The sequence below is a fragment of the Hemicordylus capensis genome, chromosome 4 (genome assembly GCF_027244095.1).
Source record: "Hemicordylus capensis ecotype Gifberg chromosome 4, rHemCap1.1.pri, whole genome shotgun sequence".
Classification (NCBI taxonomy): Eukaryota; Metazoa; Chordata; class Lepidosauria; order Squamata; family Cordylidae; genus Hemicordylus; species Hemicordylus capensis.
The window spans coordinates 135,823,040-135,850,721 of record NC_069660.1 but is presented as its reverse complement, the minus strand read 5'-3'; the positions used below and the strand labels follow the sequence as shown (position 1 = coordinate 135,850,721).

Here is a 27,682-nt window from a genome sequence, read left to right as displayed (position 1 = left end):
CTGAAAATATACTCCAAAAACTGCGTGACCTTCAGAAACAGAGTTTTCAGAGTTTCCCTCAGCTTCAGAGGAAAGGGGAGATCAGTGAAAATCATCTGGAGGTTTTCAGACAACAGGCTTTACTGCAGGTTTACTGCGAGGCTTTACTGTGAGTTTGGGGCATAATGGATACTCCGTCACAAAAAGAGGATTTTTTTTCACAAGATACTCCATCACAAAAAGAGGATTTTTTTTTACCCCTGACATAAATTGGACTAGGTTAGAATACGGAGGGGGAAATCCAAATCTTGTGTGAAGTGCTCTCAGAAATATTGCATGGACTTCGGGGTAAAACTGGCTGATATGTGATTGTACACCCATCCTCCCAAAATAAAGTCAAGGTAAAGTCACCATCTGAAAAAGCTCCTGCTCTCAGTAGCACACATGTAGCATTGCTGCATTCAGACATGGTTGACATGTCTGGATGTCAACCATGAATTTTTAGTGGAATAAAATGAATATTCCTTTAAAAAAAGTCTCTTTGCTGTTTTTTGTTTATTTATTTTTTATATAGTACATTCCATGGGACTGAAAGCTGGTACTGAAACTTGTCAACACATTAATTGCAATGGCATAATGCAATGGCAAATTGGCACAGTCTACTTTCTTCTGTACTCCAATCACGAATACAATTTCTGGTGCCTAGAATATCTTTAGATTCAAATGCATACTGCATGCATACATTGAAACGTACCTATGAAGAACCTGTCAAAATAAAATATAAATTGCAACACGGTAAGCAGTTTTCAGTTGCGGCTTAACTCTCCATAAATGTTCCAAAATTGAAGACTTCTAAAGTTCCATCATTAATTTACCAGATGTAAAGGAACAGTTTGTTCAAGGGCAGTTCTTCTGAGCAAGCTATGGAAAATGGGTGTAGGTGCCATTTGAAGATGAGGAGGTGGTGAGAGGAATTTTCACAGTCCCACTGTGCTAGTTTACATCAATTCAAGGCAGGTATTCAAGCCTTAGCTGCATGGGTCCCAGAAAGAATAGATAACAGTTTATTATTGAACTCTGGTTTATTGTCACAAAATTTGTAAATTGGACAGGTACTTATTAAAGGTATTTCTTTACACCATTGATTCTTCCTTTGTAGGCTCAGTTTCAAATATGTATTAAGATCCTACCCTAATCCTACCCTAATAATTCTACCCACTCTTCTCCTTCACCAAACCAAGTCCAACTGACCTAACTGGCCAGTCTCAACTGCCTCCCCCGCCCCTTCTCAAATATTCTCCCCTCTCTCTTATCTGACATTCTGTGTGCTCCAAACAGTCCCCTCTTCCCATCTAGAAGCAACCTGGACACAGTTCATTAAAGAATGTATGGAGTTGCACTTTACTCCCTGTGAACCTTCTATCAGAAGGTCTCGAGGTTCCTTTCTCCTCTCTATCACTGGAATAGTTTTTCAAATGGCAGCATAGGTTTCTCTCTCAATATTCTTTCACAAAATAAAACCACGGATAATGCTCTTGGTTATAGGATTCTTTTTGTTGGTTTTTATTTTTGTGAAGATGCCATTAAAATTAAACCCACTATATAATGAATTCCAAATTGCTCACTAAATAATAAACAAAAGATCACACTCAATATCTAGAGGGAAATCCTGGAGGAAACAAATTGGAGAGTCAGGTACAAAAGAATATGGCTATCAGAAGGACAAATATATGCAATAAGCTGAGTCTCTTTGTAGCTTAGTGATACATGTCAACCAACTCAAGGAATTTTCCTAGCCTTATCAAAAGTCTGAAAGGTCCCCATGCCATTTCTTTGATATTTTGCTCAAACATCAGCCTCCACATATGTCTTTAAATTGTTTTAGGTGAAATTCTCTGGCTATCTAATGATGTGTGAACACCCCTCTCTGAAAAAAACCGCTAACCATATTTCACTCTTTCCGTTTGCCTGAAAGTTCTTCAGATGTTTTGCCCAAGCACCCACCTCCAAATATGCCTTCAGATGTTATTTTTAGAAAAATCTGATGCCAATCCAACCCACACCAGAATCCTGCTCTCACTTCATAGCTCTTTCTTCCACAATAAAAATCACATGAGAGCTTGGGGTCCCGATCTACTTCAGAATAGAAGTACGAGAACTCCTAATTTGCAAAACTGCAAACCTGACCATGAGGAACATTTAGTATATCTATTTTAGAGGAATCTGAAAAGTGACTTTGCAGGCAATCCAATTGTAACGCAAGCAAGAGCTTGGTTCAGCTTAATACCTTGTTGGCTGATACACAGCCAGCCTCAATTCTCTTTAATTAGTTGAGAATTAAGTGACAAAGTATTTAATCAGCAAGCTAACAAGTGTAGCAGCTGATTGCTCCATGTGTGTGCATGTGCGTGCATGCATGGGCGTGTGATGGGGAAAATGTACATAAAATTACCTTTCTTACTTTAAATGAAATGGAATGCTTAATTTTATTACAGCAGCAGTTGGCTGAGAAAGATCATAGAGCAATAAAAATTGATTATTTCCTTGTTTCCCTCCATTTAATAAAGTATTTTGTTAAAGATGGGTCCATTATAATCTAGTTTTCTGTGTTCATTGCGATGGCTTGTTTCCACAAATGAGGACATGTTTCCTAAGAGGTATCTCATGCCAGTGGTAGATGGTAATAAGTTTTAACAAATACTGCTTTAAACCTAATGTGGTGAAGTGGGAAGAGGGTTGGACTTGGTTGACCTGGGATCAAATATGTGATACCCCCTGTGGTCAAGAAGCTCACTGGGAAGCAATGATCTATGTACAGTCAGAACAGAGTTAAAGGTGCTCTTCAGTAAAGCTCTTCAGTGTCATCCAACAAAGCAGGCTTTTGCTAGATTATCTGGATAAGTCCAAACCCTGAGAAAGGTGGCAACTCTGTGTTAATCCAGCGGCAGGCGGGGGGGACGGACATCCAGGTTATCAAGACATAAAGACAGATTTCAAAGATAGCAATAGCAATAGCAATAGCACTTACATTTATATACCGCTCTATAGCCGGAGCTCTCTAAGCGGTTTACAATGATTTAGCATATTGCCCCCAACATTCTGGGTACTCATTTTACCGACCTCGGAAGGATGGAAGGCTGAGTCAACCTTGAGCCCCTGGTCAGGATCGAACTTGTAACCTTCTGGTTACAGGGCGGCAGTTTTACCACTGTGCCACTAGGGGCTCCTTTGGGTTTCATTTTGGTAAAGGCTCCTTTGGGTTTCATTTTGGTAAAGGACCTGGAACTGATTGTATATTTGTTTCCTGCTGCCAAACTGATGATCAGTATAAATTGGGGAAAATGTCAGTGCTCTGGTCTTGTCAGACTGGTTAGGTAAAATATGGGATATGGCAAGTCTAGTAAAAATAGCCAGTTTTGTAGTGGCAAATTTATATATAAATGGGATTTATTTCCTTTTGGAACAATGTGGTATATACAGCCATATTTTAATTCAGTATGATTTAGGTTCCATATAGAATAAATTAAGTAAATTATGCCTCTTTTTCTCTAAATTGTATTTCTGTTATTTTCTCTGTATAGCTATTCTTGCTACAAAAACAATGCAATAATAATTGATTTTTTAATCATGAAGAAGTATTTCTGGGAAATGCCTATGGCTGTCCCAGCATGCCATGTGTAATAATGTACAGACCTCCATAGAGAAATGTTGTTTGTCTTCTAGAAAATTAGTTGGTTTTCTTTAAAACTTCTCAGACGTTTTATATATAGGAAGTTCAAAGTTCATTTCATATTTCACTTTAGGAAGATTTCAGCTGCACCCTTGGAATGTGATCAACCTACCCAAGAAAGTCCATCAGTCTTTTTAGAACTCTTTGAAGTGTTATTGAAATTTCTTATATACTTGGCTCTAGCAGAACATTTCAAAATATGGCTTACATTTCTCAGTGTATTAGATAATGCAATTTGAATCAGAGGACCTGGAGTCACTTAGCCATGAAACAAACTGACCTTGGAAAATGCTCTGGCCACATTCTCACATAATACGGAACCACATCTGAATAGGCCTGGGGTTCCGTGGACGTTACATCCGAATGCGGGCAACCTGGGTTTCATACAGCAATAAAACTGGTTGGAACTACAATCTGAACCCTTGGTTTGTAGTAAGTTTCATCACTGCAGCCTGAGGTTCCAGGCAGCCTGTGGTATGTCCAAACTCAGAATCGCAGGCTGCTTCCCCTGGAACTGGAGTTGAGGGAGGAAGCTCCAACCTCAACTCTGGCATGATTGGCTGTGTGAGTTGTCCTTCAGTAAGGAAGGACACCCACACAGCTAGCTTCCCCACCTCTCTCTGCAGAGAAATTGCTCTCCAGTAGGTCTGAATTCAGACAGGAGAGCGGGGGGAGGATGGCATGGGCATCTATGCTACATGGCCTCTGTCTCTGAATTCATCCTATCCCACAGGATTGTTGTGAGGTTAAATTAGATAACCCTATGCCTGCCTTTGTGAACTCCTCAAAGGAAGGGTGGGATAGAAACTGTGATAAGTAAAATAACAAAATAATTTAGGGAAATCATTTGGCCTATTTTGTCACTTTTGGGCTGATATATGAAAGCACTCTCAAAAAACAACTGAGAATTAGTCCTTTGTTTCTCTCTGTACTCTTCAGAGCAGAGAGAGGTTAGAATGAGAAGGCAGACTTGCAAAAACAGACCCTCAAATGTGAGGTTGACAGGCTTTATTTAGAAAGTCAGCATATGTACTGGCTGCATTCATATTTGAAATGTTCCCTGACTTGACAGGCGATCTACAGCATAGTGTATATTAAGGGAAAATACTTTTGGATCATTCTAGTGATTCCTGTAATACTCAACATTTTAAGACAGGCATTTATTTTGTTTTGCTGGAAGAAACTTCTCATCTGGCTGTTGTTGTAGCCACACAATATGCGGAGAAATAATTGTATTTTTAAGATGATTTGATTTACTATTTAGAGCAGGAGTTTATAATTGCTGTGTGCATGGGATTATTGTGGCATCTGAGTTAACCAGGGCCTTGCAAGCAGACAGACACTGGAATATGGTACTAATGATTGCATGGTGTCATTGTCTTCCCAGAGCTGAGCTAACACCCATCACGTGCACAGAAGGAAGCAGCAGTGACATATCAAAAAGATGCCTTTACCTACAATATAATGGTAAATAGCAAACAAGGGCTTCTGGCTGTGAAGAAATACACCAAATAAATTTTGTTTCACAAGGGATGTGTTGGCACTTTATACTAAGGGATATGATTAGCAGTAAAAGAACCACTGTCTAATACACGATGTTATGATAAGAAATAGCATATCATAAGGAATGAGCAGAATTATTGCAGATTTTGATTTTTTTATCCAATAAAATTCTATTCAAAGTGGCAGACCCCTTGCTAACTGGGCAAAGAGTTATAAATTGCATTTTATGAAGTCTTTTTTTTTAATTTAGCATAATAAGGTAGACCATTTTCTTTAGCATAAGATAGCAATTATCCCTATTCAGCCCAGCATAGCATCCCTCCCAGTGACTACTGCTGATGTCTCCATTATGTGTTGAGCTCTTTTGGGACAGGGAACCATGTTCTCATTCCTTTTGTAGAATCCTGAGGAAAGAGTTGTGGCACGCAAGGACAAGGCAGTGGATTAGAATCAGGAATATCAATGGCTTAATGAAATAGGTGTTATTTACAGAGAGGCAAGTGCTGACTGCTTTCAATGCTCTTGCTGCTGGTGGCTTGTTAGCCCTGCCTCTACTCCAGGTCTGGACAAAAAGTAACTAAAGCACCAATTCCAAACTGGCTTGGATCAAGGAACTGGTTAAACAAAAGCACTACACAAACGATCTTGGGCTGATTCAGATGAACAGTGGCCGCTACTCCCAATAATATTGGGTGAGAATGCCCCCACCCCAATGTCACTAATGGACATGCTATCAGAATCACCCTTCTACCTGCAGTATAAAATTCTGCCACAAACACCCTTTCCTGTCACAGCAGGAATATCCACCCACTTCTCATGGGTGGGAAAGAAATTTGACCTGTGAGGGAATGTGTATGTATATGCAAGGGCTGCATATCATATGCAAGGTGCTATGCGTACAAAACATGTGTGTGGTGGAGCTGTTAGGTTAGGAATTCCTCTTCTTAATCATTTTTCTCCACAGTGATGCTCAGAGTAGTGAACTGTGCAAATGGCCACAGCCTGAGATCATTTGGGATTTCCTTTGCTTATTACTTTTCTCACCATAGTCATGATGATAAAGTAGGCTTTGCAATTCAGCACACAGATGACCACATAAAAATGTTTTGAGGACAAAGTGCCAAAAACTGGGTCCAAATTTCAGCAACAGCAAAAGTGAACACCGAGGAGTTGTTTTGGCAAAGCTCTAGTAATAAGCTACAGAATAGTCTCTGGACAGGAATGAATGGCTACATGTTCCCTCTGCTCTGCACTCCACTTTTCCTGAATTCTAGTTCAGCTAGCGATTCCTTTAGCTCCTTCATATCTTCCTCACTCTTCCCCTTCCTATGTGCACATGTGCTAAGACAAAAACTGCACAAAAAGCAGGACTGATATAATTGTATGGCTGATCACATCAATATTCTTTCTGTACAGTTATACTGATATGCGTATTTTATCCTGTATCCCAGTGAAACGTCTCACAAAAAGAAATCTTGATACAATCATATGTATAATCACATCAGAACTGCTTTTTGCCCTGTTTTAACATGGCATATTTGTGTGCACACACATCAGTAACACACTATACAAAAATCATCTGGATGCAACCATATGGACAAGCACAATTGCATCAGGTTTGCTTTTTTCCCCTTTTAGCAGTGTTTAATCAATACAGTGTGGTAATTGATTAAACACTGGTAATGTGACGAGGGGAAGAGAGACAGACTAGTGGAAGGGATTGAGAACTGCATTATGTACATTAACAGTGCTCGGTACAAGATTCAGAAATAAAAGAATTGAACAGTGGAAGATTCCTAATGCATCAGTTCACTAGAAACAAGATCAAAGCGCTAGTCAGATATTTAAGCTGTACATGCATATAGTTTTCTGTTCACAGGCACATGCTTTTTTGTGAATGAATGTATATGTATTCATTTTAAAAGTGAACCTGGGGACTGGCCTCCTGAAATGCAGAGTACAAATAGGAAATTTACTGCTCTACATACCTTGAACATACTGTGTGAATCTGTATCTGCACACAGATACGTGCATTGAATGCAATGTATGAATACGGCTCAGGAAACTTAGAACTCCAAAATCCAAGGAGATGATTGGATGAGGGATAGCTTTTCTATCCCAGTGTTTAATATGTGTGAGAGCACTAATCTTGGGAGTGTGTGGCAAACAACCCAGACACTTCATTGCTTACGCCAAACATTTCCATGCCAATGATGCTGCAATGCTTGGGGCTTGTTTACATGGTTGGTTGTCTTGAGATGACACCGCTTCACTTGCTGCAAGTTCCAGTGTATATGCAAAATTAGAGGCCTGATCAAGCTGAAAATCAGAGGAGCTGCTGGTTAGTGAAAGCCTCTTGGGAGCCTTCTTTCCCATCTTGTTATCATTTGAAAATAAGAGCATGTTCATTAAGGGCTGATTTGCACATGCATTCATTGCTCAAAGGCAGCTGCAAAGGTTGTGCACACAGCCATTTCTGGGGTGGGGATGGCAGGGAGGGGGAGGCAGGGTTGAACCTACCTTCACCCAGATGATCATTGCACTGCTTAGAGCAGTGCAAAGAGAACACCCACATGATCTGCGCTGCTCAAAGCAGCGTGGATCGCCAGAGGCTGGGAAAATGAATTCCGGCCTCCAGGTATCCCACAATGCACTGCATGATGTGCACAGTGCCTTGGGGGATTCCCGCGTGAGTCGGGCACTCTAGGCATTTGACTCTGTGAATGCTCAGACTGTGTGCACATGACCCCAGACCTGGGGTGAAAGGTACACTTTCACCCTTTAACCTGGGACAAAAACCTGGCCTACCAGGGGAGGTAGTGCCTGGATTCAGCCTCAATCCTGGTGCTGCACACAAGCAGCCCTACCATGGGTAGGGCTGCTCATGTGCACAGCCTTGTAGAGTTATGATGAATTCTTTTAAAAAGTGATTTGTGGATCTTTGAAATTCACCAAATTTGTGGATCTTTTGATATTCACCAAATTTGAAATTCACCTATTCACCAGTGGTTGCAAAATGGCAGCAAACATAGAAGGGCCATATTCACTCATTAAGGGCACTATGCAACAACTGCTACAAAGGGGCTTTTAAATCAATATAATTTCAAATTAATTGTCCCATTTTCCTGGTTGTCTCACAGTCCTGGGGACAGGAGCATAGTTAGGGGAGAGGAGGCCCAGGTTTGCCCCTCTTCTTGGTGGCCCCTTGGAGTGAGAGAGATAATGAAGGAAATAGGAAGGGCTAGGGCTGGGGGGACCCTCTGGAGCTGGGCGGGCCCAGGTTCTTTGAACCCATCCGCTCAATTATAGCTACACCCCTGCCTGGGGAGAAGAAGCAGGGGGAGAAAACGTGAAAATGGTTTGAAGACTGATCCAGGGAATATACGTTGTCAGTTGTTTTGTGGGTAAACTGATAAGCAGTACTTGCATCTAAGCACCTCTCTCTTGCTGAATCTAGGCTGCCAAGAATCCTTGCAGAGTTTCCCCAGCTTCATTCTTTAAGGAGATTAAGAAGGTGATCCTGAAGCCCTACAAAAAAACACCTGTTGTTTGGGCCTCTGGCTCTTAGTGATTTTCAAGCAGCCTTTTGATTGTTGAATGATTGGGTTTTCAATAGGCCTTTCTTGGTGCGCACCTGGGGAGCTTTGCATATGGGAATTAAATGTAAGCCGAACACTGAGAATGTAAGATTTCCAGCAGCACAATTAGAAGGCTCTTGAGAAGCCTGGCGTTTGTTTTAAAGCCATACTAATATAATTAACCTCTTCTACTGTATCTCATTTTGTTCTATTATGCGGTAAGCCTTCAGCAGTGATGCTAATTTCACTTAAGTAGTGTCCTTTCCCACCAGCAATTCAGACTTGGAGCATAGGGATGATTCAGGAGTTAAATGTCCCAGGCTTGAACAGGCAATCACAGTTCATTTGCAAGAAGTGGCAAACAGCAAAACCAAAAAGAGAGTGGTTTGGGGTTCAGGTGCCATGATAGAGAAGCCACTGAGAAAATGGCTGCCCAAACCAGACTGCATAAGAGCTATATACCTTGAGCATAGGAAGCTACCTTTTACAGAGTCAGGTCATTAGCCCAGTATTTTTGAGACTAATTGGCAGTGGGTCTCCAAGGCACAGGAACAAAGGAACAGAGAAAGCTGTCATATACTGAGTCAGACTATTGGTCCATCTAGCTCAGTGTTGTCTTCACAGACTGGCAGCGGCTTCTCCAAGGTTGCAGGCAGGAATCTCTCTCAGCCCTATCTTGGAGAAGCCAGGGAGGGAACTTGGAACCTTTTGATCTTCACAGAGCAGCTCCATCCCCTGTGGGGAATATCTTACAGTGCTTACACTTCTAGTCATTCATATGCAACCAGGGCAGACCCTGCTTAGCTAGGGGGACAAGTCATGCTTGCTACCACAAGACCAGCTCTCTTCTCAAGGCCTCAGCAGAGATCTTTCCCAGCTCTTCTATATGAGATACTTTAACCAGATATGCTGGGAAAATTAACCCTGCCTTGGTGCCTTTTTTGCATGCACACCATGTGCTGCCTCTGGGTTGTATTCCCTCCCAGTTAAATGTTGCACAGAAGGGAGAATTTTGCCAGGTGCAGTTCTTCCCATCATTGTGCTGTGCAGATAGGAAAAGCTGTGCCTGCTGGAGAATTGTCTTCAAAATCCTTCTTAAATATGACCTTACCCCTGCTAATTGAGCAAAGAGGTACCTTTTAAAAATGGTGATTCTCTTTATAGAGCAGGGGGAGAGCAAAAGGCCCTCTCCATGCCCAGCACAGCATCCCTCCAGTGGTTGTTGCTGGTGTCTATCTTGTGTTTCTTTTTGGGATTGTGAGCCCTTTGGGGACAGGGAGTCTTTTGTTTGTTTGTTTGTTTGTTTATTTATTTGTTTCTACGTAAACCTCTTTGGGAACTTTGGTTGAAAAGCGATATATAAATATTTGTCACATTCTCAAATATGCAGAGGGGTTCCAAACAAACTGTACAGGGGTTCCATTCAGGCATGGTGCACAGATCCCAAATTGGCCTCCATTCATTATCCCATGTGATCTGAATGCCCAAAGAGAGCATCGGCCTTTGCAACCAGATTCCAAACCAGTCCTTCCTTGGTTGTTTTTGCCTGGTCCCATTTCTGGGAATAAATAATTGGGCAGGGAGATGCTGTATAGCAGGGATTCTCAATGTTGGGTCCCCAGATGTTATTGGACTTCAACTCCCATAAGCCTCAGCCAAAGGCCACTGGGCCTGGGGATTAAGGGAGTTGAAGTCCAATAACATTTGGGGACCCAACGTTGAGAATCCCTGCTGTAGAGCTCAGTAGGTACTTTCCTACCCTCTCATCATAACCCAAGCAAGAAAGTTCTGTTAAGCTACATCAATTCCCACAGTACATATAATTAAGGCTTTTGACATTTTCATGTTAAAACCAATTCCTTACTGGAGCAAATGTGTATGTGACACACATCTAAAGCAGTGCATATGACATACCCTAATAGTGTGTTCAAGTCATATCAGAACTACTTTATGGTAACTAGAAGGGGGGAAACCCATTCCTAGACTGATTTTTCTCATGAAAATAAACAAGAACAGATTTTGCAGTAAAAACTTACTAACTAGTTCTAAACTGACCATGAAATAAAAAATACATTAACCTGTTTCCCCCTCTTCTCTTGCCCTCCCCTCCAGGTTACCAAAGTTCTATTGGGCCCTGTGAAATGCTGCAGTGTTTAACTTTTTATTTAATTGGGTAGAAAAACACAAGGATGTTCTATAGCCATCAGAATACTGATGGTGAACTTGGAGGAGAAATTAAGCAAGAGCAAACAAACAAACAAAAACAAAAAACCACAAGAGGGAAAACCCAACAAAGTGAGACGGTGACCAAATATTCTACCCTCCTTTCTCTCCAGTACTGCCTCTCCATCATGACCCTAACATCTGATATTGTAGAATTGTAATGAGCTTTAATTATAAGTGCTGCTGGCTGACATGATGCACAGCCTCTCATCGCCCTAATGGCCCACCCAGGGGCTGCTGTAGAATGCTAAGACAGCATTGGGGCTGCTCAGAATGAGTGGTTGTGTTAGCAGCATTTCCACTGTTTTCCACATTCTCTGCAATGGGGGAGGACCAGAATAAGTACTAGTGCAACCACTCATTTTGAGCAGCCCAATGCTTTCTTAGTGCTCTGCAGCAGCCCCCAGGCAAGGGTGTTAGGGTGGTGGAAGGCTATGCATCATGTGAGCTTTTGGGTGCCAAATCTGGAGGAAAAGCAGAGTATAAATATAAGATTATCAGGGTGTGCCTTTAGAAGAACGACACTGTAGTTGTGGGTCAGGAGATACAGAAACTGTTGCACACATTCTTCTCCATTGGAAATTCCATTTATATCCTAGGGAACGTCTTATTGCTCCTTTAATATGTAAACTGGTAGATCAATCCGATGGAAATCTTGTTAAACATCTGCTCTCAGATAAAGATGCTTCAATCTCTATTTCTGTAGCTAAGTTTAGTTATATTGCTTTTAAGAGGTATAATGGGACATCATCCTAATTCTAAACTGTATATATATAAATGTTTACTAGTTTTTACTCTCTGTTTAGTCAAATGACTGTAAATAAAATTACAATTACAATTACAAGATTATCATGATCCATCACTTCTGGAGGTAGTAGAGGGAGCTGCTTTGATGTGTGAGAACTCAAGTGCATTCAGAAATTATTTCTACATTTTCCTTTGAGTGACATGGATTGCCATAGTTAATGGCTAGTTGGTGTAGATTAAAAATTATATATGGCATGTTTTGTACTATGAAATAAATGATCAACACTGAAATATTATGGTGTCATAAGGTGGTGGGTTATAGCTGCAGGGAAATCATTACCAAGAAACATCTGTCAACATATGACAATTGTTCTTGATTAATTTGTTCTTTCATCTCCCCTGACAAGTTAGAAAGAGGCTATGTGGCCTGAACATGGATGAGTCACTTTCTGGCTGGCTTCAGCTCTGACCTCAAGTAATCATCATTAACGTTGTGTGAGATGTAATTGAATATGTCCATATCAGACAATGGATTGGTAACATTTGTCTTACCGGTACTTGGAAAAGCTTAGTTTTAACAGTATTGCCTGAAAAACATTTCCATGAGAGATAGGGAATGACAAATCTAGGGATAACACCCACCCCCCGCATGCCCAAAGAGATTACGATTATGAGTATCAGATGTTATCACTTGAGTAGGAGACAAATGGCAATGCATCATGGATAGCAAAGTGAGTAGCAGCGAGAGTTCTCTGGTTCCGTATTATTGCACAGCTAACCAAGCAAGATTACGGCAACCAGATTTCTGAGTGACAGGGGTATTATTCTGACTGACGACTACAAGCAGATGTAAAGCTGGATTCCGGGAGACAATCAGGGTCTTGATGAATAAACTGTCAAGAAAAGAACACATCACAACAAGCTCCTGTGTGGCAGGATTCCTCTACAGCTGCACTGAGCCAACATTCATGGCAGGAGCTTTTTGAAAAAGTAAATCTTCCAGGCACTGAAAACACCTGTCTGTTGTACTTTCCTATTCATTATTCTTTTCTATGTGTACTGAGTTCTCAAAGTTTTATCTCTGAAGAGTATGCATCACTCTGCAGAAGGAGTGTTCTCATGTTTATTTCTTGCAGAAGCTGTGTGTGCATTATTGCATTGGATTAGATAGCCAGCTAGCAACCCTGAGGAACTTTAATATGGCCCTGAGGAGGAAGTTTTTCCATGTCTCAATCAATCAATCAATCAATCAATCAGACATTCACCCACCCACACAAAGTGGCTTTTTTTTAAAACACACTGCATTCAGGCAGTGCTGATTTTGGGGGCAGTACGGGTATTTTGGGCAGGCTGGCACCCATCCAGAGTGAACTGTACATTACAGCACCTGATGCCACCAACACTAACATCCTTACATTTTTCACTTGTGAGCCAGAGGTTTGGAAATTGTAAATCAAGGTAAAGGTAAATTGTGCCTTTGAGTTGGTGTCGACTCCTGGAGATCACAGAGCCCTGTGGCTGTCGTTGGTCGAATACATGAGGGGTTTACCATTGAGATGATGCCTTTCAGCATCTTCCTATATCACTGCTGCCCGTGCCTACCTTAATTTCTATGCTATATAAAAACTTGTACAGTCTCACACATATTATGCTGGCTTACAAATTAAAATCTGTGCATCCACAGTTTGCCTTAATCTTTCAGTTTAATATTGAGTTTGGGAATGTGCCCAGACAAAAATTCAACAGGTTCAGCTTTCTCAGACAGTTGCTATGAACACACTTAATGAATTTCTGCTTGACATAACCATAACATGCGCAGTGCTCCACCAGCACAGCAAGTGAATATTCTAGCAGAAATTCAACAGGTTTAGCTTCCCCAGCCACTTGTTACAGATACATCTTTGCCTTTGTTTCTCACCTCTTTATAACTTTTAGTTTACCTCCGCTTATATCTAATTGTACTAGGACTGTGCAGGCTGTTGGACTGTAGTGGATCAAGGTATTGTGGCATTTTTGTTGTCTCCTGTTTTCACAGTGTACTTTGAATATGATGATATTCCCATGCATAACCAGCAAATTCCTTTCAGTGCATGGTAACCTGACATGGAAGACCAACTTAATGTTAGTTTTTATTGTTTCTGCATCTCAAGCTCATTTCAACCATGGCTGAAAGAAAGCCCATCTTAGCTCCCAATAGTACACTTCTAATTAATTCCTAATATAGTTTACAATAGTTTACATGGAATAATCAGAGCTTTATTGTGATATTTCCCCATCAGCACTAATCAATGAGCAACCAGAAAGGCATATTTCCAAGACTACTTGTACCTAATGACACTTTAGCAAATAGCAACCTAGAGTAGAACTTGCTGTGAGGCACAATCTGACCTCAATCATGTTGGCTGCGATGTAAGTACTATTGTTTTCAGTGGGGCTTACTTCCAAGTGGACACGCTTAGAATTGCATCTTTTGTTTGGCGCACAGCTGAGACTAATTCGGATAGGATTATGTTGGAGTCTCAGTGTCGCTTACATAAGTCTGTATGACACAAGCAGGGAGGTTTGCTTGTGGAAGGCTAGAATTCCTTGCCTCATCTTCCAGAAACCACAAAGAGGATTCGGGTAACAAAAAGTGTCTTTTTGAAGTAAAGTTATTCCTATTAGTTCAATTTACTATTTTGGTTTTTTTTTGGGGGGGGGGCGTTATTCACTTCTAATCATCGTGAATGAGACTGTAAATAAAACCTATTCCTAGCATGAACATTCTGGGTATATCTACATCGCAGAGTGAAAGGCACAATAATGTGATAGCACAGAAAGAGAAAGGAAGGAAGGAAGGACGGAAGGAAGCTGTTGCCTTCTGCTTGCGCTCTGGTTGAAATTAACCTGGCTGGTTACTAATAGAAACTGTGTGCTGGACATTTGGTCTAACCCAGCAGAAAGAAAGAAATCTGTTGAGTACATAAAGAGTGCTAAAGAAAGGCAGTTTCTCCAAATTACGAGTGTCTGTTCTTTTGCTCGCAAAAGCCATATTTCTTGTGGCAATAAAGTATAAGAATGCAGACCCTGGAGAACAGAAGTGATTGTAACTGTATTTAATATGGTTATTTGCATATTCTAGATGATAAAAAGATCAAATGAGGTGTTCCTTGGCTCAGTATAAAAGGAGTTTTTCAGTATTGTAGTCATTAATTTTGTATTTTCCATAAAATGCTCAGAAGTCAGACAGTTTATCTTTGTGTCAAGGTCTTGCTAGAAATTAGCTGTTACCCTGCTAGGAGGATTATTGCTAATGCTGGGGAAATAGAAACTGATAGCTTGTTGGAAATCTTCACTATATGTGATGTCTTACCTATGATTAAAGCCCTAAGTACAAAAAATAATAATAATAAATCATTTTAAAAGTAGCTCACAAGAAGGTGAAGAAATGTCTGAAAAATACAGAGTTGCTTTATTTAGATTTATTAATGCTTGCCCAGTGTCAAGAACATTAAACTTGCCCAGACTCAATAACATTAAAACACACACAAAATCTGTGAAATACACAAATCATACCAAATGTTAAAATTGTACCACACCAAATGCCATGTCTAATAAGAAAAACTTACAATGCTGCTAAGTAATACATGTACTCTGATCCAGGAAGAGAGATCCATGTACACTTTTGCATTTGCTGGTATGGATCCATATTTGATGAACAGACCTGATGTGGTATATAGTGTCTAGGAGACTGAGAGACTAGGGAGATCTGTGATCAGGTCTGCCAGCATCTTTTTCAAAGTGTAAAAAGATCTATAAAGGGAGTGGGGGGTAAATACTGAGGCTGTAGTATTTACTCCCCCGCCCCCGGTATGTTTTCCCTGTTCAAAATCACCCTTCAGAAGTGACCACTTGGAAAACAAACAAACAGGTATCTGTATACCTGTGTAGGGTTGCCAATATTATGTTGGCTGAAATCAGGATAGGGGTTTGAGGCAGCTGGGGGGGGGCAGCAGGAGCATGGCCACCTAGGGATGGGGCTTGTCTTTTTTTTTTTTAAACCTTTTAAAGCCACAGGATGGGTGTCAAGAGCTCTCCCAGCATCTCCCAAACTCTGGGAAGGGCTGGCTGGGGCGGGTGTGCTGACAGGCAGCTAAAAGAATTAAGAAAAGCACTACATCTCTCAAGCACTCACTGTGGCACTGCTGACTACTGACTGACTGCAGGAGGGGCCTGGGCCCTGCCTTCCTCCAGATGAGGCAGACAGGTGATTTCAGGCTTCTGGAAGCCTGAAATGCTCTGGATGCTCCTTTCAGGCATGCACAGGAAGGGAGTCTTTTGCCGGCCCTCTCTCTGACTCCTTCCTCCGGCTCCTGCAGTCAGTCAGTAATCAGTGGCATCTCAGTGAGTGCTTGAGAGACAGAGTGCTTTTCTTAATTCTTTTAACTGCCTGTTGGTGCATTCCCCCCAGCCAGCCCAGCCCCTGAACAGCCATTCCCAGAGTTTGGGAGGTGCCGCGATTGCTCTCGCCACCCATCCTGCTCCACTGCTGCTCAGCGGTGGCTTTAAAAGTAATTTTTTTAAATCCACAGTCAAAAAGTGGGAGAAATTGCATCCCAAATGGGACAAGCATTTCCCTGCTGAAAGTTGGGACATTCCGCACAGTGCGGGACAGTTGGCAACCCTATCTGTGGTACCCCCCACCTCAAAAACATAAAGCAGAGATCATAGCAGATGCCGGGGGTGGTGTCAATTTTGATTTAATTTGTCCCTTAGCTATTAGTCAGGAAGCCATTCAAATTTATCCTCTGCCCTGAACACAAGAGATCACTCATTTGTGGGACACTTGTGCCTTCCTTGTAGGAAGCATAGGAGTCTATTTTATATTGAGTCAGATTGTTGGTCTATTAGCTCAGTATTGTCTACACCAGGGATTCTCACTGTTGGGTCTCCGGATGCTATTGGACTTCAACTCCCATAATCCCTAGCCAAAGGCCACTGTAGCTGGGAATTATGGGAGTTGAAGTCCAATAACATTTGGGGATCCAACGTTGAAAATCCCTGGTCTACACTGACAGGAGCTGCTCTCCAGAATTTCAGGCTGATTCCCCAACCCCCGTCCTCAGCCCTGCCTAGAGATGCCAGAGATTGAATGTGGGACCTTCTACTAAGCGACAGTCTTACTGGGACCTTCTACCAAGAACTTCTACTAAGGACCTTCTACTAAAGGGACCTTCTATTAAGAAGCGGCTGGGACCTTCTACTAAGCGACAGAACAGGGTGCCAGCAGGTTGGTCAATAGCTTCACTTAGAGAATTGGGCTGCAGTTGGTGAGTTGTGACTCACAACAGGATTGTGCCCCACTCCCAACCTATGGCAGGTCACATCAGTGGAGACATCACCACTAATTTCATTAATGGTTTTAGCAGCTGTTGTACTTTGAGAAAAGAATCACAGAGATAAGAGAAGGGGAGGAAGATAAGTAGAAATATAGAGAAAATGACAAATGTTAACGTTTTTAAAAGTAGGCCTCATGTTGGAGCTAAAACTGAGTCTGGGGTCTGAAAAGGTTAAAGACTGCATTAGGGCTCTTGAGACTGTATCTTGAACTTGTTTGTTCTTTCTACTGTCTTCATCACCGTGTTCATGGCCTGATGCTCCCTAAGGAAATATCTGATCTGAATTCCATCTGGTGAATTGTTTTTGCTTCCTGCCTGTTTGCCCATCTTAGGATAGATTCCCATATATTCCTCTGTCCCTGACCCAGCTACACTGTCCTTGCTCCATCTTGCCCTTGACAGCCCCTTCCATTATAGAACCTGCCTATAATGCACAATCCACCTGTTTCTACAAATATCTCACAACCGACAACAACCCTGTGAAGTAGGTTAGGCTGAGAGAGATGTGACTGGGCCAGAGTCACCCAGCAAGTATCATGGCTGAACTCATGGATTTGAACTCATGGATTCAAATCAGTCCCCAGTCCTAGTCCAGCATTTTAACCACTACACCACTCTGCCCTACACTTTGATCACTTGGGTAAATCAGTGTTTCCTTACTGAGGACAGAAGGACTCAAAAGGTATAGTAGTTTGGTCAACAAATTAACAACATAATTTAATCTTCCCTAGTTGGAAAAAAGAGAACAAAATAAACAGATGCCTGTACAGATGCATTTCTTTCTGCAAAGAAATGCGGAATAAGCTTCCAGCTTAAAAACCAACCCATTCTCAATCACTAACCAGTACATATATAAGAAGCATGCGTTGCTGTCACTGGGATAGCAACTTGCTGAGGCTTATTAGTGTTAGAGCAGCAAGCTTGATCTCAGAGAAGAGGATGTTCACTAATCCCTGCTTATGACCACACTCTAAGAGCCAGGAAGGGACTCTGCTCCCTCAGAACACCTCAGAGTCCTACAAATTTGCTTTTTCTTTTTTTTTTAAAGCTCCCAGTAATTCCTCCCTGCATTGCTCTGTTATTACACCACAGGCAAGTTTGTTTTTCAGTAAATCTCCTGCCAGCTTCTCCAGGGTCTGGTAACTGGCAATTCTCAAACAATATACTCAAAGGACTGGAACATTCATGAGATTAGCCTCCTTGGGAGTTAGTGGCAGTGACCCCTCACTAAAATAAAGGTACAGTTGTGCCCTCGAGTCGGTGTCGACTCCTGGCGCCCACAAAGCACTGTGGTTTTCTTTGGTCGTATACAGGAGGGGTTTACCATTGCCTCCTCCCATGCAGTGCGAGATGATGCCTTTCAGCATCTTCCTATACACTGTTGCCCGATATAGGTGTATCCCATAGTCTGGGAAACATAGCAGTGGGGATTCAAACCGGCAACCTCTTGCTCGCTGGGCAAGTCATTTCCCTGCTGCACCATTAGGTGCCGACCCCTTACTACAACACATTTATTATGACTAGAGCTGCCCATAGGATTATCTGTACTTTGTACCAAGTTTGTGGTCAGTGTCCTCTCGATTCCACCCTGCCCCCTGGAGATGTTGTAAGACCTGCATATTAAAAAAAACCCAAAATGAATACAGGGAAGAACATTACCAGGTAAATCCCTGATTGAATTCTTTATCTACCCCTTTCTGTCTACAGGTTTGGAGATTATAGTTTATTTGATCAACCTTCCTTGTATGGCTGCTGGAAAACCCAAGCTCCCATCACTTTATGAAAGGAAGGCAGAGACTTCTGAAAGTGCTCAGCAGCCTAAGGGCTCAATGTATGTCTCAGTCAATAAGTAATAGTAGCACTACCAGCACCAGATCAAGAAATAATCTGAACTGCTATCATACATAAACATATAACACCAGAGGAAAACAGAGCAAATGGAATTGATTATTTCCACTTTTCTTTATTTCAAAAATACAGTTTGATCCCTTGTTTGTGTTGGATTATTAAAACTTGTGAAGGGAAATGTTCTATGTACGTATGGCACATCCCATTTTCAAAGTTTAATTGTTTTAGATTTTTCATTGGTTGGTTTTAATTTCAGACTTGTTTAGGTAAGGTTTTGTAGAGTTCTTTATAAATTTCTTTACAGTCGAATCTTTATCTAACCATTGATTTCTAGCACAATTGTTTCATAAGCATTAAACACACACACACACCCAAAGAGCAATTATCCTGGGTGCTCTCAACATATTAAAAAATAATTTCCATGTGGAATCTGATTGAAATTATGAGGCCATAGATGGCTGCAGCATTTGCTTTATATAACAAATTTAATATTCCCCTGGATTGTGTTTTGCTCTTACAAATGCAGAAAGGCTCCTAATGTAATTGCATAATATGCAAGAAATTGCAATTGTGAATGAAGGTCTCGTTATTCAAAAGAGCTAATGTAGAGTTTAATTTCCACTATTGATTTCTTTCTTTTTCTGATTCCAAACTTTCCTCTTTTGTGCAACAAAAATAAATAAAATTGGAATAATAAAGCTTTCTATCTCGTCTTACTTAAAATGTAACTTTTCATCAAAACATCTTGAAAATTAGGTGGGTCCCCTCCCTTTGCTGCCCCAAATGCTGCCCCCCCTCCCAAAAAAAAGCAACACTGAAAGCAACAGACGGAAGGGGGTTTGACAAAAAATGGTGCATGAGTTACTCTGGATGATAATATTTGTTATTTTATTTATTAAAGGGTTTGATATACTGCCCAATCCACAGACTCAGGGCAGTGTACAAAACAAGAACAGCATCTGAGATTTAGAGGGGGGGAAATTAAAGGGCAAATGCCTGGCAGAAAAGAAATCTCTTCAATAAGGTGTTAAAGGCTGAAAGGAGGGAAGCAGACTGAATCTGAGAAAAAAAGGGAATTCCAAATTGAAGGGGCAGCAACAAAGGAAGCCCTTTCACGGGCCCTAGAACTATGGACGTCTCTGAGACCAGGGACTAAAAGAAGGGCAACTGGAGAAGATCTCACAGGACAGGACTGGCCAGGAGAGGCGGTCCTGAAGGTAAACAGATGCTAAGCCCTGAAGGGTTTTAAAGGTGAGTACCAGCACAACCCCATCCAGGGAGAGACTCAGACTTGGCAATTGGCCAGATTGAGGAGTAAGCAATAGCAGCTTAGTCTTGGAGGGATTAAGTGTGAACTTGTTTTGGCCCATCCATACCCTGACAGCCTCCAGACACTGAGCAAGCACAGAAATGGCATCTCTGGAGTGGCCTGTGGTGGCAATATACAGCTGAATATCATCGGCATATTGATGGAATCTCACCCAAAACTGAGGGATGACCAGCACCAGCAGTTTCATGTAGATGTTAAAAAGAATGGGTGCAAGAACCAAGCCCTGATCCACCCCCACAAAAGAGTGGCCACAGGGCAGAGCACTCGCCACCAATACACACTGACTGAAAATGCCCACTAAGGAAGGGATGGAACCACTGCAAAACAGTGTCCCCAATACTCAACAGTGCCCTCAATACCCAATACGCAGGCGCTCCAGAAAGAAACCATGGTCAATGGTATCGAAAGCTGCTGAGAGATCTAAAAGGACCAAGAGATGGGCATGACCCTCATAATAGTCACAATACAAGTCATTAACCAGAGTCACCAATGTTGTCTCCATGTTATGCCATGGCCTGAAATCTGACTGACAAAGATCAACATGAACAGCTGCCCCTTGGGTCAGTTAGCAACCCTAGGTGCATAGGTTATGAAGAAGTTTCACGCCAAAGGCATCATTAGGTCCCAAAAGCCTTTATATGGAGAGCAAACAAGAACAAAAAGAGCAAACAAAACCACCATCCTGCAGCTATCTGCAAACTGCAGTGTCACTGCTTACATTCTAACCAAGAACCCCACAACCAGTGTTGCTGACCATGCAAATGGCCTCCGTGCATGTGCAGATAGGGATGTGCAAACTGGTTCGAGGGTTCGGGAGCTCGGTTCGGGGGTTTGGGGAAACCCCAAACTGGTTCCGTCCGGAATGGAACCAAACCCCTGCACCAGTTTGTGAATTTAAAATAATAATATTTTTTTTCTTTTAGTTCCCTCCTAGCTCCTTTGGGGGGCTTCACTTGAGCATGCGTAGTGGCCATTTTTAAATTTCTTTTCCAAAAATGGCCACTGTGCATGCTCAAATGACCTCTGTGAGGCCCTCAGCCATGCCAGGCCTTGCAGAGGCCATTTGAGAATGCACGGTGGCAGGCAAAATGGTCCCCGCACCAAATAACAGAGGCCCAAACAGGCCAAAAAGGATTATTTTATGGGCCACGGTGGTGATAAACGAGGCTGGCGGGGGAGGGACCTTTAGGAAGCCCCTCGAAGGGGCTAGGTGGTACAATTTTTTTAAAAAAACATTTTTTAATCGCAACCCCCCCCCCGAATGGACCGGGGAGGTGGGGTTTGATGGGGCAGGACCAAACTGGCCCGGTCAGGTTCAAGTGCAATTTGCACTCAATCTGAACCAGACTATCCAGTTCCGTGCACACCCCTATGTGCAGAGTCCAGCTTTGTGCCAGAGCTGTGGCAGCTGCTGTGTGGGATGCTGGGCGGGGCAAAACTGCTTGTGGCAGCTTGTGGGTGCCAACGGTAATCACTTTTTACCTCTCACCGCCCCCCAAGCACCGCCCTCTCCAGCCACCACTGATCCACATGTCTCTTTATTTTTGCCCCATTCACTTCTAGTGTTACAAAGCTCACAGCTACTGCTTTCGAATTCTATATCCTGATCAAAGTCTGGCCACCAAATATAACTTTCAGCTAGATTATTCATTTTCATTATTCTTGCTGTTGCTCAAGTAGCTCTGTTTAGAGACTGCCCTGTAAACTTTTAAAACGTTATCAATAGTTGTTCTAGGCTCTGTGTTAATAAGCATTATTCTTTGTGTATTTGTAATTGAACTTGAAAGTTTTATGCTTAAATTGCACTTTAAGGAACATGTGGTATTATCCCTTTATATATCTTTTTATATTTTCTATATGCATACATGTGCAGAGAGCTTATTAAGTGTACATTTTATTGTTTATAGAATTTCCTTGAAAAAGATAAGATACTGAACGTGTTGGCATAAATCCTTTCTTCAGCAGCTGCACCTGCTTTGTTTTTGCGTTCAACTGTTAAACACTGGACGTTATTAAATCTTACACAGGAAAAGTTCTTATTCTTCTGTATATTAAATTACAAGGGAAAGAGAAAGGAGGATATGATGCAACATAACATGCCATTTTATAGTTATGATGTGATATCTTATTGCTGTAATTTTCATGCTTGTTAAACTGCTCTGACTGCATTTAAAAGCTTGGTGGAATAATAATATTGGTGGTATAATAATATAATTAATATAGTATAAATTACCTTTCTATCCTGCGCTTCTTCTATGGAACTTAGTGTATAATACATTTCATCCTTGCAGAAACCCTGTGAAGAAGGTTAGGCTGAAAAAACATGACTGGCCCAAGGTCCTCCAGCAAGCTTCAAATACAATAAATGAAAATATCATCTTGTAGTCTTGGCTTGGTCTAGGAGACAAGCAGAAGGATATGTGTGAGGCTAAATGAGTTACAGTGATTAAGAAACAGAGAGAGCAAAGCATTCTCTCTCACTTTCTTGTTACAACTCCAAATCCTGAGAGGAGGACATCATTCCAAAATGTTATGTCAAAACTGGCGGAATCCGTTCATCTCATCCATTCCCCACTGGGCAATTTGTTTGCTGGCAAGGCATCCTCCATATATCCAGTGCCAACACATATCCACTGCTGCAGTGTGCGGTAATATTTCCATGAAAACTTCTGCTTTGGAAGCTCCACATTGCTCTCTGTATTTCTTCAATTGCTCTTTCATTGCTCCTGGGAGAAATGGGCTCTTGTACTTGAAATGGCCATTGAATCCATCTTTGAGACAGCTACAGATGGACATCCAGAAAACTCCAGTTTTCTATGGACATTTTGTGGAAAGAGAGATGTTGCTTTAGCACTCAGTTATTGTGAGTGCTAAGGCCATATCCTACCTTCACCACATCTTTTGTTCTGCCTTTGCTCATCCATATGGAAGCCATGATGAAGTGCTATGAAATTAGGAAATATTTCTGTAGGCCAGCAATGAGTTGTTTTAACATTTTGGCCATGCATGAAATGTCACCACACAGCTAACCTCTTGGAGGAAAAGGCCTATTATATACGAGAGCCTACATCAGAGCCAAGTGGTCAGTACGTCAAATGAAGCCATTGCATTGAAGAACCAGCAATTCAAAACTATTATAGGAATATAGGAAACTGCCATAAACTGAGTCAGACCACTGGTCCATCTAGCTCAGTATTTTCTACACAGACTGGCAGCGACTTCTCTAAGATTGTAGGCAGGAATCTCTCTCAGCCCTATCTTGGAGAAGCCAGGGAGGGAACTTGGAACCGCCTGCTATTCCCAGAGCAGCTTCATCCCCTTAGGGGAATATCTTACAGTGCTCACACATCTAGTCTCCCTTTCATATGCAACCAGGGTGGACCCTGCTTAGCTAAGAGGACAAGTCATGCTTGCTACCACAAGATGAGCTCTCCTCCCATTATCAGTAAGGCAGTACTAGCCCTGGTGGATAAGTTCAAAAGGTCATCAAGTCCAGCATCCTGTTTCATACATTGGCCAGTCAAATGATTGATTGATTGATTGATTGATTGATTTCTATACCGCCCTTCCAAAAATAGCTCAGGGCAGTTCACACAGGAAATAATAAATAAATAAGATGGAGCCCTGTCCCCAAAGGGCTCACAATCTAAAAAGAAACATAAGACAGCCACCAGCAACAGTCACTGGAAGTACTGTGCTGGGGGTGGATAGGGCCAGTTACTCTACCCCTGCTAAATAAAATGAATCACCACATTAAAATGTGCCTCTTTGCCAAGTTAGCAGGGGTTCTCAAATGCCAAAGAAGCTTATCAGCAGGGCAGGAAGGCAATATATCTCTTCCACTATTGCTCCCAAGCAGGAACAAAGCAAGTTAGGTGTGAGCCTTGGGACAAGTGAAGATGACCTGCCTTCCCCCCCACCCCCATTGTTTTGAATATGTGGCACACAAGTAAATCTTGCCAGTGTTGGTGGCAACAAAATACAAACCTTATAAGTCTGAGCTCTATTTTAGAGCCTCGTTGCCAGGATTCTAAGCATATCCCTGGCCTAGCCACACCCGTCCCTCTCCTTGTAATTGGCTAACTAGTGCTCAGGCTCAACCCACTCGCCCACAACCTGACTGACAGGTTCATCAACCATAGAAATGTTGGAGGGGTGGGGTTAGCAAAGGGGAAGGCATTGGCAACCTTTGGCTCTCTAGTTGTTGCTGAACAACAACACCTACCATCCCACCCACAGTATATTGTGGTTGGGGATGATGGGAGTTGTAGTTCAACAGCTAGAATGCCAAAGGATGCATGTAGCCAGTAAGTAGGAGTGGAAGGAAAATGTCTGTAGAGGACTCGTTGGCTTGAAGCTGAGCCGAGTTCTGGAAGGGTGAGCAAACAGCATGCTAGTGAGTTGAGGAGGTTGGATGGGGAGGAGCATAGAGCAAGTTTATTTTTATTTATTTTTACATTAATATCCTGCTCTTTCTACAAAGAGCTCAGAATTGTATACATGGTTATGTTTATCCTCACAACAACCTTGAGAGGTAGGTTAAGTTAAGGGATAAGTGACTGGCCCATGGTTACCCAGTGAGCTTCACAGACAAGTGGGGATTTGAACCTGGCTTTCCCCATTTCTACTCCAACACTCTAACCACTACACCACACTGACAGTCACTACATCACACTGGCTCTTGCCCCCACCGTGGTCCTCTATTGTAATGATGCCCCTGCTCCCAAGCAACTGGTATTGAATGACATACTGCCCCAGAAGCAGAAGACTGCATATTGCCATAAGCATGACTTCTCCTCCATGGTATCATTTAAAGACATCCAAGCTAGTGACTATAGTATCACCACAGCAAAGTCAATTCTATATTGTGTGAAGAAGCACTTTCTAGTAGTCCTGCATGACATAATGGAAGTTCTTTGGCATCTGACCCTCAGAGCTGCTAACAGCCTTGGAAGCTATTTTGGACTCCTGACAATGACTACTGATGATTGCATCCCACATAGAACCCACATGGGATATTCTTGGATGTGTCAGTTAAATAAGAACATGTCTAAGCCCACATAAATGATTTTATTTTTTAAAAAAATGTTAATTGTGGAGCAATTAATATTTGCTGTTTTTACATCTCATCTCTAAATAAAGTATATACACTTATAGATATGAATGACTAAAATAATCTGAAAAACTTTCCTTTTGGATATATATTTTTTTAAACTAGGTTTCCTGGATGAATGTATTATTCTTTTTACTTTTAGGAGGCAAAAGGGAAAGCAGCCAAACAGTGCTTGTTTGTTTATTGTTATATATTTAGTTAATTTATAGCCTACATTTTTCATTGAATTACACACACACACACACACACACACACACATGCACACCAACCCGGCAACTTACAATGTGATAAAATCACAAAATCAAAAACAGACTAACATAATAAAACAACAATAAAACCTCAACAAAATGAAATGACAATAAATGCCATACCAGAAACAAAAATAATTAATACTAATTTAATTTGACCAGATGCCTAAAGGTAGTACTGAAAGAGGCTATTCACATGTGTGTGCAAAACTGGGCTAAAGGAGACCAGCCTGGTTTTGCATGCACATGTGAATCACCGGGATCCAGCCCGATCTGGCAACTACACAGTGACAAACCCACCAAAGTAGCCTCCCTCTAAAATAAGGTTAAGGGAGCAAATGCTTAACACTCACGCAGAGCATGATTGGAGCTCTGGGCAGCCAGGGCCATGCATGGTGGCACATTGAGGCTCCTTGACCCCAGGAGCTGCCGGGTGAGCCACTGGTGATCTGGGCGGGTGATCCGTCCACCCAGGGAAAGCACGGAGGTTGTCTGTCCAGAAGGTACATTAAACCCGCCTTCCCCACCGACTGCTCCAGAGCTCTTTTCAATGATTGTGAGAAAAGCTCCAAAGAGTAATTTGAACCTTCTTGAAGGGAGGTGTCAGCACTGAAAAGGCTTTGTTCATTGTAGATACTAGTCTCGTTTCTGTTGACACTGTGACACTCACTGGCAGGGCCTGGGCGATTCCCAGGTTAGCTGCTCAACAGCAGCAAAATGCTTCTATTCAGGCAAATCGCATTTGAAATGTAAACAGCAGGGAGAGCAGTCTTGGAGAAACTAACAGCCCGGAAAAACAGCAAGCTTTTTATACCGGATACAGGACATCATAGCAATTGCAGCGACTGTATTGGAAACAAGGTGTTTGAAATGTGATCAGCAGCACCGTGCTGTCAGTGTAGGGACTGCGGTGTCACAACACAGGAAGTGTGGAAGCACACTTCTGAGATCTACTGTGAACCCATTGCAGGGTCTAATCTGAAAAGTGCCCTGTTGAGATGTTCTGAGGACACCAGGGAGATGTGAGCTCTCATGGGAGAGATGCTCCCTGACTTCTGCAAACTACTAGTTCTTAGAATGTGTTCTCTCTTAAAAAAAAAAAAAAGGCTCATGCAGACAAGAATAAGGCTATTCCACGAGAAGCCTAACTCAGGCTAGGGCAAGCCCAGCCTGGGTTAGGCTCATGTGCAGTGCTGGGATGTACATGGATTCGGGCGCTGCCTGCCTAACCCCACTTTTAAGCCCAGTATTTAGTCAGGGTTAAGGGCACAAACACGCTCTTAACCCCAGGATCTCCAGGATCGTGTGTGTGCTTGGGCTGCCTGCAGCCCGAGAGCATACAAATTTGGGTGTCTAGAGCGCTTGTTCCACGGGAGTACCCCCCCCCATGCACTATGCTCATCATGCAGTGCATTGTGGGATAGGTGGAGGCTGGGACACATCATCCAGTGCTACAGAGACTCGCACTGAGTGCAGCAGTGCAGATAATGGAGGAGCACAGTCTGCACTTCCCACCAACACTGAAGAATCATCTAGGGGGGAAGTAGGTTTCACCCGCCCACTCTCCCTGCCTCCCAGTCGTGTGAATACTTTTACTGGGTGATGTCTTAATCACTGTCCAATGTCCACATTAGGGTCCAGGAGTGGATTGTGATCACATGTTCCACGTCCAGTATCTCTCCTCTCCAGCACAAGTCCCTTCTCCCCTTCCCTTGCTAGCCTTAAGCCTGGTACAAATATTAACCATGGTTAAAGCCAGGAGCGGAGGGAGGCTGGTGGCAGCCTGAGTTGAGCTGACGCAGGGTGCCAGCTAGCCATGCCCCCACATTGACGTCAGGTGTGGTCTCCCTCCAAAATGGAGCCACACGGCCCCGTTTGGGAGGGAGATCGCCCCCACTGCATTGGCAGCAAGGCCAGGAGTGGCTCTCCCTGCCTTTAAAAGGCAGAGAGTCACCTCACGGCCCCATTTAGGAACAAAATAATGTCCTCCGCGTCTGATGTCAGA

General features: G+C 42.4%; 1 long non-coding RNA gene across 1 annotated transcript; it reads right to left on the bottom strand.

The window, feature by feature from the left end:
- Nucleotides 1-374: 374 nt before the first annotated feature.
- On the bottom strand, nt 375-24,379 carry LOC128324819 (uncharacterized). Its single transcript, XR_008307110.1, has 4 exons — nt 24,304-24,379; nt 22,550-22,713; nt 13,679-13,858; nt 375-1,011 (listed from the first exon to the last, which is right to left on the bottom strand). It is a non-coding gene; the product is annotated as an uncharacterized LOC128324819 (long non-coding RNA).
- Nucleotides 24,380-27,682: the final 3,303 nt, after the last annotated feature.